This window comes from Saccostrea echinata, unplaced genomic scaffold (assembly GCF_033153115.1).
Source record: "Saccostrea echinata isolate AGI-Se365-2 ecotype Australia unplaced genomic scaffold, CSIRO_AGI_Sech_v1 ptg000040l, whole genome shotgun sequence".
NCBI lineage: Eukaryota > Metazoa > Mollusca > Bivalvia > Ostreida > Ostreidae > Saccostrea > Saccostrea echinata.
The window spans coordinates 1,141,739-1,156,937 of NW_026889789.1; the positions used below are offsets into that span (position 1 = coordinate 1,141,739).

Here is a 15,199-nt window from a genome sequence, read left to right on the forward strand (position 1 = left end):
TTTAAAGAATAATTAACAAGAAGGTATTGAGTTATGTTAATTTGTTATTTAAACCTGTTAAAATGCAAATCTACATCTTCAGTACAGATTCTTAATCACATATTTTGCACGTTGCTTAAGATAGAAGATGACACCATATAGCTATTTATAGAATGGCATGTTATCTTACGGATCGTTATTTACTTGTGTTTTTCATTCCCGATATTAAAGAGTCAAGATATATCCCGAATGCAAATATCGTCATTTACAAAAAACAATTGCTGATTGGTCGAACGATGTCGATCAACTCCAATCACAACTTGAGAAAAAAAATCCCAACTTTTTTTAACTCCGCATGCCAAGGGCTTATGAGGAGAGTAGCGTATCAGAAACCCTTGGCTAGCGAAGATGTTGTCATGTTATACATAAGTAAACTAACAATTTATTCCAGTGAAAATAAAATAATAATCTTGCTGTCATAATTTGTCTTTGGTGAGCTGGGAAATAAATATTTTGTCCTTTTTGAAGGCCAGAAAATATATCCCCCCCCACCACCACCACCAGAATTGAATGCATAGTGAACCCATTTTTTTTATTTTAATAAAACTAATTCATTCCTACCTCTTCCATTGGTTGCAACACAATAGAAATCTTTTAATGCATCTGGATCCATAGGAACATGCTGCTAAGAGTTGAATAAGGTGAGAGATTTTGACTGCTGACCTACATTGTTCATATTCCTCCTTGATACCTGTACAAATAACAAATCAGTCACAAATATATTCAATTTACAAGTAAATTTTATAGATATTCTTTGAATATGTACAATCAATGTCAATAAGTTATTACCGGTAGTAAGTAAAAAGCTTTAGCATAACAATGAAAAGTAAGTGCCAAGTTCCAAAGCAACTCATGTTACATGTACAGCTTTTATGATTTCAATCAATGTTAGCAAAACAAATTTGGTTGTTATTACTTCCCTTACAAAATTGAGGTCAATTTGTATGTTGAGTAATATGAGGTTAAATAAGATATGCTCTATTACTATTTATTCAGTGCCAATATGGGCATAAAGGGAATAAACATAAGAAGGAAAAGGCCTAAAATGTATGTGAAAAAAAGATCATTTACAGACATACCTATATAAACAAGTACAAGAAGACATATGACACTTGTATATATATATATATATATATATATATATATATATATATATATATATATATATATATATATATATATATATATATATATATTGTGGTAGGTGTTTCAACATTATTATGACAATATATGCATCTTTAAAGCTTAATGCTTAAGAAGAGTATAAAAAAACCTGGCTAGTTTTAACTTTAATATCTGCTTCTATAATTTCATAGAACAGTTACATCATTTCAAGCAGTATAATTATTCATTTGCTGAAATTTATTTTAGTAGAGATCCAAAGCCATATAGGTCTTGAAGTTAAATTGTTTGCAAATGATTGAATGGCAAAAGGATATTTAATGTTTAATCAGACCTTTGTTTGTCATAATGCCCAGCAATCTTCCATAATCTGTAGTCTCACATTGTTTTGGGAATTATCTCTCTCTAAAACATCTTCCTTCCTTTATCTGAAATTGATATAATAATAAAAAGTGCTAATTATTATTTATTAAAATTTTCATACAATTCCAAAATTCTAAAAGAATTATGCAGCATATAAGCATCCATAACCAACAACAAAGACTAATGAATGAATGTGTAAAGTCACCACAGTGTTCAAGCTCACTCAAGAAAAGGAGTCCTGTTCTTTTGAAATAAGAATAAAATTGGTCAATTTGTTGTCTTAAAAAAATTTATGAACACTTTTTGATCAAGTCTTTTTTCCCCAGATTACTTCATTTCTTAGGCTAAGTACATAACCCATCATTTTTTAATAAGTCATATCTTGTATTGCACAGACATACTGTATGTCAGTATACAGTTTTTTCACCCAAATTCCAGTTTTTTTATGGCTCCTGTACAGTTTTGTGGTCTTTGACTTATCACATGTATGCATACATCATACTGAATTGTTTATCATTAAGTTTGTCACAAGGCTAGTGAAGTGTAATTTGATAGTTTGACTCTAGTAAACAAAAAGTAATTACAATGTTTATCTTAGAAATGTCACTTCAGACTATATTATAATTCCATATTCATAAATGAAGGAAAATTTTGACCCCACTAAGAATTAAAAGACTTTAAAGCAACCCCGAGAGGTAAATATTTTATGCAACTGTATATTTTCAAGTCTCAAAAACACAGGTACAAAATATTTGGCACCAAATATTATACCCAGAGGTCACTGATGTCATGCTAGATGTTTATTTTCCCCATCTTTTTGAATTTATGAGCGAGATATCTATATATATGTAACTGTATAGGAAAATTTGGCAGATTTTCTGCAATTATAAATTAAAGCTTAAATTAAAAAGTTTAAACTGACGTGAATGAAATCCCGGTTAGTAAGAAAATGAATGTCGATGATGCTATAATGATATTAATTACAACCAAAGAATAAGTATATAAGGTGTGAAGTTATCATTCTGTTTGGTGCATGTTTATTCTGCTGTTTATTTTTACTAACCTGAAACCATGTAGTGCATCGTGATACTGTATTCAGAGGTGACATCGCTTGGGAAGTTGTTGCACGAAACCTAACAGCATCAATCTCTATATTTCTTGCCTAAATATAACCCGTTTACTGGAATATATACTGTGTTTTCCGTGCAAATGTATCGTTGCGTCCCTCTCTACCGACATGGTGTCGCAAAACGGCAAGGGTATGTCGTAAATGCTCCGAGGTCGGAAGAACAAGCAAAAAGCAAAAATTTATGAAAAACATGCAATATTAATTTAATTTGACTTTATTTCACAAGGAATTCGGTGTTTACGATCCTTTAGAATAGTTTAATAGCAAAACCAAACGCTCTACGTATGATCACGACATTGACCTGATCTTCAGCAGTTCGAGTTGCGCGGTAGGTTCAAAATCCTCAGGTTCACATATCCTTAAGAGAAATTAAAAAAAAATTCTTTAAACTTTTGAATTACAAAATTCCCAAAATGCAAGAGTATTGCAGTATCCTTATTAAAAAAAATGTTAAGTCAAGAAAATACTTATTTTCATTATTATATTTTTTTACAGCAATCTGTAACAAATGTAATGATATAAAAGAAAGTCCACCTTTCCCGTGGGTGTAATTAGCAAATAATTGTCAAGGAAAATTTTGATAATAGAAAATTGCATGTCAAATTAGAGAGAAATTAATGAGTTTAGTTTGAGGAGATAACTGGTAGAGCATCGCTTTTCAAGCAGGTGTTATCTATATCTCTTGGGAATTGGGCAAAGGAATCAGTCTCTTAAAGGCTTGTGTTGGATTGAATAGCTCTTGTTGGCTAGCCTAACTTTAAAAACAAATTTGGTGTAAAGTAATTAAAACTTATTTGATATTGTATAATATAATTAAAACTAATTACACGAGGGGGGGGGGGTTATATATTGGAATCGGCATGTCTTAATGAATTGCAGCTTAAAACCAGTCATTGTTTCTCGGAAAAAATAACCTGGTATTCAGAAAATGCTTTATATGGTAGATAGTCCCTGCAAATCTAAGAGTCCTGCAGTATTCTTATTAAAAATGTTGCATCAAGATTACATTTTTTTTTTTTTGGCATTTATAAATCTTTGTAACAAATAAAATAAAATCTTTGTTTTCAACAGAATGACATAAATATGCATTTTTATTGTACTAGATTACAAAACAGATAATGCAGATCCATTCATCCCTTGGCAGTAATGAGTGGACATGCATCCAGTTAAAGATTAATGAATGAATTCAATGTAGGAAGACTAGCTGCCTCAATAATTTCTGTTAGAATATTTCTGAACAAGCAGCTCTTATCTGCATCTTTTGGGAATTAGGCAGAAGAACTGCTGGTCTTTTATAGCATATGTCAGTTGATGGTCAGCCTTTTTAGTTCTTCTGAGCCAAAGGCTCAAAGAGCTAATGCTATTGCCATTTGTGCAGTGTGTGTAAAATGTTTTAGAATATGGGCCATAACTCAAGAACCCCTTGGCCAATTATTGTCAAATTTGTCACAGGGATCCTTGGCCCAAGGGCTCCCGTTTATACTAAAACTAGGGTTGTGACTCTGAAACAAGGGAAGATAATTAGGAAAATACAAACAAAAGTACTGGTTGCTAAGAATCACTTGACAGATTATCACCAAACTTACACAAAAGGATAAGGATACATGTATATTGTAGATTAAAATTCGGACGGGGATTTACCCTGGGGCAAAGGGCATGGTCTCAAGGTCACTTCAAAGTTGACCAAAAATTTTATTAAAATGTTGATATTTTGCTTACTCTAAGGACTAGGATCATCAAATCTTGTCAGTTGATGCATGTAAGGACTTCATATCATGTTGACTCAAAAGTAGGTCATGGTGACCTACTTCTCAAATTTTGCGGCCATTCTTTTTCAAAATGATTTAGAGGCATATTTTGAGCAATTTAAAGCCTATGATCATCAAACTTTGTCAGTTGATGTATCTTGGGTCCTCAAAGTACGTCGACTAAAAAGTAGGTTACCTTGACCTACTTTTTGTTTTTGATGGCTAATCTTTTTCAAAACAATTAAGGTAATTAATTTGAATACTGAGAGGTTTAGAATCATCAAACTTTGTCAGTTGATGCATCTTGGGTCCTCAAAGTACAACCATTGAAAAGTAGGTCATCGTGACCTACTTTTGAAATTTTATGGCTGTATTTAATATTTTCAGGTACTATTTGGCTTAAAAATCATCAAAATATGTCTTGGGTCCTCGGAATAGGTCAACAGAAAAAGTAGGTCACCGTGACCTACTTTTTAATTTACATGTGTATGACTATAATTAAATATTTCGGGTACTAATTGGCTTAGAATCACCAAACCTTGTCAGTTGATGCATCTTGGGTCTTCGGAGTAAGTCGACTGAAAAGTAGGTCACCATGACCTACTTTGAAAATTTATGGCTTTAATTAAATATTTCAGGAACTAATCTGCGTAGAATCATCAAACTTTGTCAGTTGATGCATCATAAGTCCTTGGAGTACGACAATTAAAAGGTAGGTAACCCTGACCTACTTTTGAAATTTTATGGCTGTATTTAATATTTTCAGGAACTATTTGGCTTAGAATCATCAAAATTTGTCAGTTGATATATCTTGGGTCCTCGCAGTAGGTCGACTGAATAGTAGGTCACCCTGACCTACCTTTCAATTTATTTGACTATAATTAAATATTTCGGGTACTAATTGGCTAAGAATCATCAAATTTGTGAGTTGATGCATCTTGGGTCTTCGGTGTAGGTTGACTGAAAAGTAGGTCACCATGATCTTCTTTTAAAAATTTACGGCTTTAATTAAATATAGGTCATGATGACCTACCTATGGAATTTCGAGGGTTTATCTAAATATACAGGATAATTAGAGGCTTCAAATAGAAGTGATAGGTTGTACAGGTTATCAGAAGAGCGATTCAAGGCCAATAATAATTTGGTATAGATTCAGTTGTCAAGACTAAATTGATATTGTTTATAATATGATATTTTTATCATTTTTTTAAAAAAATATCAACAAATTTCAGAGCATCAAGCTTAAAAAATGTAAAAGATGGTTGCAATCAATCAAGTTTTACAATCTAATAAAAAAAACAGTACTATAATAAAGTTGATTCAGATGTTTTTTTTTCGATATAGTTTTGTTGATTTAATTTTGACTGTATTGGGTGACCGTAGGTGGGTGTAAAATGCGAGTTATGTTTAGAAGGACTATATAAGTGACCGGTTAGGCCAGAGTGGTCAGATTTGGGAGCGGTAACAACATCAGCCGAATGCCACGTTTCTACTTGCCCTATATATGCTCTTATGTCCTGGCGAATATTGCAGTTATAAGGACTGTCAAACGGGTAGCCATTCGAACAAAGCTTGTTTGGACTGGCATATTTTTGTGTTTTCCCTATCTAATCACTAGCTGGTAAGCGTATTTGTTTTGTTTGTTCAGTTTTGTCAATATTGTAAGTATGTTAGTGTATTTGGAGTTTTTCTAGGTGTAAATTTCGTTTAGGTTTAGTTAAACGTATATTTTCAGTGCGTGAGGTGTGAGGGGTGTTTGGCATATTTTCTCGACGGATACCAGAGTCATATGTGACGTAAAGTGACATTATGGATGGTCATGCGGGTATTGAGGGGTCAAGAAGGAGGGTGAGACCAGAGAGTCTGGGCCTCCAGCTAGAGTTGTGAATCCTTCGAAGTTGATTTTCCGCATGTGTGATTATCAATGGGCGGATCAGCATGTGGTGGCGGGAACGCTTCCTGTGTGACTAGTGTCGAGTAGTGAATTTAGTGAATAAATTTTGTATGTGAATAAAATCTAAAAAAGGAATTTTCAAAAACTATTATATAGATCATTCATTGAGTTGAACTTTTTCTAATTCTTAATAAAAAACAATTATTTCGAATCATTGTATCTGATACGCTATTTGAGACAAAAGACTTGTGTTTTAAAAGTAATTTTAGCATCAGACATTTGTAAAATTTATAACTGTTTTCATACTAGTCCCCTATCGTTGAAGCCGGAGGGGACTATAGGTTTTCTCTGAGTATGTCCGTCCGTCTCTCCCTCTGTCTGTCTGTCAGTCTGTCCCACTTGGTTTTCCGCACTTTTTTTTCTAAACGCTTATAGATATTGAGCTGATTTTTTGGTATGTGACTTTACCTTGATGAGATATAGATCAAGTTTGCATTTTGCTCCGCTTCATTGATATTTGACAGAATTATGGCATTTATAATTTTAAATGGGAACCAGATTACACTCGCCGGTAGGGGACTAGTATTGCTAATGCAATACCCTCAGAATGCTTGTTATTTCTTTTTTGTGTATGGTGCCAAAGGAGGGAGAGAGAATATATTGCTATTTTTTGTTTATTTTCATTAATAATTTTTTGGGTTAATTTTACAATTTGTTCTTTCATCTCAGCCGTACAAAATCCAAAAAAACTCATTACAAATATAATGATTAATATTTTGCCTACACACAGGTGATGTATAAACACTCAACATTATAAGGAATGGAAAAAAAATCCTGTAAATCTTTGTATTAAGATTGGCATGATTGCCTTGCACTCTAAACTGTTTATTAGTCCACTACCGGTGAAACCAGAGGGGACTATAGGTTTCCTCTGAGTCTGTCCGTTCGTTTGTCTGTCTAGCTGTCTGTCCGTCCCTCCGTCTGTCTGTCAGTCTGTCCCACTTGGTTTTCCGCACTTTTATTCTAAACGCTTGCAGATATTGAGATGATTTTTGGTATGTGAGTGTATCTTGATGAGTTACAGATCAAGTTTGCATTTCATTCCGCTTCAATGATTTTGAAAAAACTACGACCTTTTCAATTTTTCAGGGTTTTCCGCAATTTTTTTTCTAAACGCTTGCAGTTATTGAGCTGATTTTTGTATGTGACTTTACCTTGATGAGTTATAGATCAAGTTTGCATTTCGTTCCGCTTCATTTGTTTTTTACGCAATTATGGCATTTTCAATTTTTAACGGGAACCAGATTACACTTGCCGGTAGGGGACTAGTATTGCTAATGCAATACTCTCAGAATGCTTGTTATAATTGTATTTATTTATATTGGATTCAAAAACTTCATAAAAATCCTCCAAACAAAGATATATAGCGTGTTCCAGTCAATGTTCTGCTAAGCCTCTTTCTTTACGCCTCACTAAAATATTAACAACAGTGAAGGAGAAACTTTAGGAGTACTGTGCAACAGTATACTCGAGAAGTGGTGTTAATCAGATGTGGTTACTTAAAATTCCAAGGAACTTTTCGGAAATTTGAAGTCACAAATTTCAAACAAAATCAATATGACATAAAAACTTACAGCTTTTTAACTCTGTATATAAACATTCCCCAGACCAGACTTTTTGACATCATTGGCAGCTGATTTTTCAATAAAAATGGAACTCGTAGATTTACTTAACATGTCATTGGTCATTTGCAAAATTATTTTAAAAAAACATTCTGATTATACACACAATTACTCCAAAGTTGATATAAAAAAGATGCTTGAGTTTCTGATTGAAAATATCTATGTGGTTTTTGGAGACCAGGTCTTCCAACAATCTATTGGAACTCCCACGGGTACCAATTGCGCCCCGTTACTAGCAGACCTATTTTTGTATTCATATGAAGCAGAATTTATTCAAAATCTTATACATGAGAAAAAGAAATCTCTCGCTATGGCCTTAAACTCGACATTGAGATATATCGGCGACGTATTATCAATTACCAATAGTTATTTCCAGTTATATGTCGACACAATATATCCCAGCGAGCTTGAAATAAAAGATACCACAGAATCTAACACAATTGTTTTATATTTTGATATATTACTAAAAAAGACGTTAATGGTAATCTAACAACAAATCTTTATGATAAATATGATGACTTTAACTTTTCAATCGTCAACTTCCTTACTTATGCAGCAATATACCCTTATTACCTTCATATGGGGTGTGTATCTCTCACTTGATTCGATACGCAAGAGCATGTACTACTTATGAACAATTTCTAAAACGAGGTAAGTTATTGGCAAATAAGTTGATGAAACAAGAATATCAACAGTCTCGTTTAAAGTCATCATTTCGTAAGTTCTATGTTCGATACAATGACCTTGTCAGCAAAAACAATCTATCGTTAAGTCATATGCTGACTGACTTTTTTTTCTTACGAATTGTTAGGCCATTATTTACCCACTGAATTGTCTACGGATATTTCCGTTATTTCCCTATCATGACAAGGAGCATACGGTGGGTGTGACCGGTCGGCAGGGATGCTTACTTCTCCATGGCACCTGATCCCAGCTCTGATGTTTTTGGAAGTCCGTGTCTGCTCTGCTTCCGATTTGTATTGTTTTAGTGGACTTTGAGATTGAATACTAAACGTTATATCCATATTTCATCGAACAAAATTTGAAGGGCGTATCATGCTGTGCCGGGGCACTTTATTTGAACACGTACTTAATAACCTTGGAAAACACTTCAAAATATTTAGAAAAGCTTCAAACTCGATAAAAACGTATTAAGCAAAAAATTACGACAAATGTGCACCGTAGTTACACTGTAAGAGTTTTGATTCCTCCAAAGTTAGATCCAAATAACTTTTCTATTGGTCACTGATGTCTGGATTCAGCATATTTTAATTTTTGACTTTTCTTGAACCACTTAATATGCAGGTATGTACATGAAGTCTACAATAGTGTTACTAAAATGATATAAAAATTGAAAGAGCAGTATCTTCAAAGATTATTATAAGTGAATGTGACAACACAAATCATAGAAGTCTGAAAAAAGTAAACAGTGATTACATTTTTATTTTTATACCCCCGCAAAAAATTCCGTCTGTCTGTAGACATGATTGTGTCTGATTCTGTTGTTGGAGGCTATTGTATGGATCTAATACTTGAAAAATTTGTTCTCGAATTACTTACAATATAACGGTTGTAGAAGAATGTGAATTGTAGCTGAAAGCCATGTCATTTAAACAGTTAAAAGTTAGCCAAGTCTTAAAAAAAATTATGGTATATAGTCCCTGCAACTATAAGAGGATGAAGTAACCTTATTAAGAGTTGCATCAAGATTAAAATTTTTCCATTATATAAAGCTCTGTAACAAATTAAAAAAAAAGGTGTTTAACAGCAATGACAGAGATATGCTTTTATTTTCTACTACACAAGTAAATGCATATTAACAGTGCATCACACAGTAGATGGTATAAATCCATTTGTCCCATGGGAGTATTGAGTGGACATGCATCCAGTTAAAAATTAATCAATGAGTTCAGTGTAGGAAGGCTGTATTATTCGTTTCTATTATAGTATATCTGATCAAGCAGGTTTTCCCTGTATCGTTTGGAAATAGACAGACAATTAAACATCAAATCTCTTAGCACTCTTAATTTAATCGATAATCTGTCAAAATAGAATATATAGTTACTGGATAGTTAGGCTTTAATTTTCAAGATTTGTCTGGTATAAAATTAATCAAGACTTTTTTTTTTATATTTTAAATCAAACAAACAAGGTGCAGACTGTCATAAATATTGTCAATGAAACGTTTGTTCTCTGTACCACTGGTAAAATCGATTTACTCATAATAATTACATATAAAACTCAAATATGATTTTTCTTTCTTAATGTGGCTAACGTTATTATTTCATTTAGGATGCATTTAGGATGCAATATATGAAATATAGTTTTGGAATATATTATGTTCTCCTTAAAACTTTGAATGAATTATTATATCATTGTCAAAATATTTTAAGCTGATTTATTTTCATTCCTTTTGCAATCCCCTTACTGAAAGGGGCATTGATCATATTACCATTTTAAGAATAAAAGTGACAAGAGATGCATGTATCTTTCCATAGACTTTTACTTACAAAGTAATATAAAATGTTGTATTTACTTGAAATAATATTAAATTTATAGTCGTAATCTTAATTTATCAGAACAGTCTGTCTTTCGATAAAGTTTTGGTTGTTTGTTTTCTTCTGAGGTACAAATAATTTAAATTGCACATGCATTTGTACATAAGTAACTGGTTTTATTTTTCATTGTGTGCGTTTTTCATTCTTACTGTCTGCATGAAAATATCTTCAGAAGATAATTTATCCACTGTTTTGTGTGTCATCAACCAAAAGCGCCTCTTCGTGAAGGGTTCTACAAATATTAATCACAATTTTTTCACCTTTTTCATCCTTCATTTGTTTTCTTTTTTGAACGATTGACCCTTCCATAACTCTATGTACTTTGCATGTATAGTGCATAAAACATGATTATTAAATATTCCAGAAATTATAGTTTGAGGAAGCCTAACATTTATACATGACTTCTATCTATTGTTTTTGGCAATCAAATCCGCAATTTTCCTTAGTCTGAAGTGATGTTTTCGAATATTTGCGCAAAGACGGTCGGATTCAGGAAATATCCTTAACTAAACATGATGAAATAAAAAAGAAATAATAAAATAAAACATTCTTATATTTACCGTACATTTCAGGATGTGAACTTTTTTATAATGTAAGAGAATGAGACAATACTCTAATAAGCAAACACTGAATGGTTTGCTATTCAGATTGACATTTGAACTTAGACTTAATTACCAATATAACAGCATTTGTATCACATGTACATCCTTCTATAGATATGTTATCTACTTGTACCGCTACTTTTTCTTTATAGGAAAAGGTGTCAATAATGTACCTGGCTTTTGTGTGATGTATAAAATTTGCAATCATGCCATATGATTATTTTGTATATACACAAAGGATATAGACATAAAGCAAAATGTTATATGTATTACTAGTAAGTTCATGTACAATAATGCAAATAAAACATACTGTCACATTTAGTGAATATATCTAATGGATTAAGAAAGTAGGAATTTTGCAAATAAAGTGTTTAAAGATCGGTTTTTCTATATGACTTTTGAACATGTGCAATACGCGTGAAGAATTGATGTGTACAGGACCAGGACAATCTCCCTTTCTGAGGAAAAAAAAAACATTTCTCAGTTCTAAATGTTCATGAAAAGTCATATTTTTCAAAAAATTGTATTGACAAATAATATCATCTTTTGTACATTTGATTCCTTTTCTCTATTGAATAAATTATTGATAATATAAATAATTTATTTTATATATTATAATAGAGATTTATGTTTGTCTGCCATATTACTCTGCATTTTGCGTTAGCTGCACTACCCCTACATGTATGTATATAAGCTGTTCACTTGGTCTCTGTTCAGTTTTCCTACGTATTCTACATAGCTATTGTAAAACTGTAGCGGCAAAAGTAACTGTGTGCTTTTTCCACGCTAGAAGAGAAAGTTACAACAACAACAAATAAAACCAAACAAACAGAAAAAAAAAAAATCAGTTTCAAGGTCAGTGTAATACAAACACAAATGCACGTAAATTGCAATAAAATGTAAAACAAAGGTAATATAAGACAACTAACACGAACACGTATGTACCTGTGACATGAACGCATTCAGCTGTAAGGAATGCGAAGGTTATACCCTAGTTCTGATATCGAGATATGAAAATTAATATGGTGTATGACCCTTTACAAGTCGTGTTTAGCTTTAATGTGGAATAGAGACTTGACCCATTCATATTAAAAAAAAAAAAATCATTTTTTTTTGTTTTCAATAAACCAATTTTCCACTAAATATGCTTAACAGTCGAACATTAAAAATTATTAATCAAAAAAAAAAAAAAAAAAAAAAAAAAAAAGAATCAAATATGTTGAAGATTGCATTTCTGGCAACATAATTTTTAAAAAATAAAACTTCCATGGATTTTGAAAATCAGAAATACATTGTCTAAAAGTGTGAGCTTGTCCTCGCCTTGTACACCCTCTTTCTTTGCAATTATATAACGCAGAGCTCTAGAATTTAAAACTGTAAACAAGTAAAACAAGTACGAGGATATATTTATTAAAATATTATCCTCAGTATAAAAAGAATATGGATATTTAGATTAAAGCATATCTGAACAATCAAAGCTATCGCTGCCTGGGTGTGATAGGTGCAATGTCCTTAAAATTCAGTCGTCGATTGCACAAGCGGAAAAAGGAAATCTAATAAAAAATTAAACATTAAAATGTAAATATGTCGCCTTCAATTTATGCACGCATTTATTGGCGTAAACAAATTTAGTATCTGCGAGACTCAATGAAGCATTTAGTGTCTGTCATAGAAATATTTATCTTATTAACCACATTAAGTTTTCTTTGTTCATGTTCAACGGCAATACCAATATGTGAAAGGTAAGTATGTTTGTAATACAAATATTAATTTGATTAATTCTTAAATCAGTCTTTTTTTTTTACTTAGAAATGTATGTTTACAGGGGCCTGCAAAATTGTTGTGCAGATTACAAGTGGAATACTGAAACCGATCGATGCGAAAGTATGTCCAAATAATACTATAGAGAATGCCTTTTCGGACATGTACTAGCTATAGTAGATACCATTATATATTAACTTTTCAATTGTCCTACATATATGCTTTTTATTTGTCATTTATAGACTTTTTCATGTATCAAATCTTCATGTATCTCACACCTGGCCTGAAGACAATAAACTGAGAATAGACTTAAGTCAGAATTTTGATTTTGAATATCTTGAGTTTTATGTAACATACAAGCATTAAAATTTGCAAATTTGTATGAACTTCAAATTTATTCATGATTGGAAAATATTTATTCATTGTCGAAATTATTTCAAAAGTTAAATTGATTTGTTATTTTGTCCATTCTCAGTTTATGGTCTTTGGGCCTGAAGGACTATTTTAGAGATTATTATATCACTGTTGATAAGAAATAACATGCTAATCATGTACATGTAATAAGCATCTCTATCATCGTTCATTTAGGAAACAGCTTCCATTTTTTATTTGTTGGTATGAATGTAATTGAATCACCAATACATCACATGATTACACAATCAGAAAATATAGCCCCTACTACTTTTTAATGAACCATGTTTTGGTATGGTTTGCATTAATTAATGATCAACACATTCTTAGGGTCTCTACATATTTTTATTCGTTTTTTATAAGGATCTACATCAAGCTCTCTGAATCTGGAATTAAAATTGAAGTTTATAACGTATCATGGTTTTAATTCAATTCACTCAACATTATTTACAGAATGTTTACCCGGATACACTGGAGTAAACTGTAGTCAATCGTGTCCATATCCTTTTTATGGAGACAGGTGTCAAAAACAATGTGACTGTGACAACGACACGTGTGATGTCTCAGTCGGTTGTGGATTAACCACCGCTGGTAAGGCGATTCATAAAATGAATATTAACTTCAAATTTTAATAATCAACACTTGTTTCCATATACGTACCAATAGTCTATAATTTTATATGAATTATTTTATAGGAAGAAAACATTGAATATACAACGCTGTTTTGAATTGAAATTTTGTTTGTTATGACTTACATTTACTTTTGCATTTCTATGCCCGAATGTATATTGAGTATTCATAGTACGAAAGATCTCTCTTCTCTTACTGGACGACAACTAGTCTTTTAGTAACCTCAGTGGCACTAAAGGACAGAAAAATATTGAAAGGCATAATTAGAGAATCTTCAAGTTTTATCTGTTTTCACTATAAACCTGACAATTTTTATATCAGTTTCCTTACAACAGCATTTATATTTAAACATGCCTCAAGATATTTTTGTAAAATACACTTCAATTTGATGTATGGCAGATCAAGTCAAGGTTAAAGTTTTTCACGTGTTGGTCAAAATCCAAGGTCATGAGTTCAAAAATGTTGGTACCTAAAGAAAAGTACTTTCAAAAGGAGTATACATGTGAAATATGAATGCCCTTACACTAACCCTTCAGAAAATATGGTTAAGATTAAAAGTTTTTCAAAAGTAGGTCATACACCAAGGAGGTAAAAAATGTTGGTACTAAATAAAAGGTCTTGTCACAGGGAATAAATAGATGAAAAATGAAAGCCCTAGCACCAACCCTCTAGCCGAAAGCTTTTTTTAATTTTGCAATTCAGAATTCAATTACCTCGGATATGCAATAAATGAGCAAATTTAACATCCAATTGTTAATACTTGCTCTGCACTTCCTCAACGGACAATGCAGTTCTCGTAAAAGTCTATGGGAAGCCCGTAAGAAATGGTACGTATTTCAAAAAAAAGGTTACTTAATGCCTGCTAAAATGTAAAGAAAATATAAGTGCTATAAAATGAAAAGATACTGAATGATCACTGAATGTTAGCTGACTTGTCGTTAACAGACCGCCGAAAGGTTCTATTCAAGACCTCTCAGACATTGAATTGTTTCTGAATGCTGTCTTTCAGTGTACACTGAATGGACTTATTTCTTCATTCTTTCTTGTGAAACGAAAAAGAAATGTGACTTGCAGTTCATAGGAGAGAGAGAGAGAGAGAGAGAGAGAGAGAGAGAGAGAGAGAATTCTTATCATTATGACATTAAGTAATCCTACACAGAGAAAATTGTCTTGAACAATCCTTTTAAGAAATTCATTTTAATACATATATATGTATCATGCATCATATTGTAATATTGCTAAACATTACACGGTTATTTG

General features: G+C 32.0%; 1 long non-coding RNA gene across 1 annotated transcript; it reads right to left on the reverse strand.

The window, feature by feature from the left end:
- Positions 1-620: 620 nt before the first annotated feature.
- Positions 621-2,692, reverse strand: LOC133200438 (uncharacterized). Its single transcript, XR_009722941.1, has 3 exons — positions 2,588-2,692; positions 1,496-1,589; positions 621-730 (listed from the first exon to the last, which is right to left on the reverse strand). It is a non-coding gene; the product is annotated as an uncharacterized LOC133200438 (long non-coding RNA).
- Positions 2,693-15,199: the final 12,507 nt, after the last annotated feature.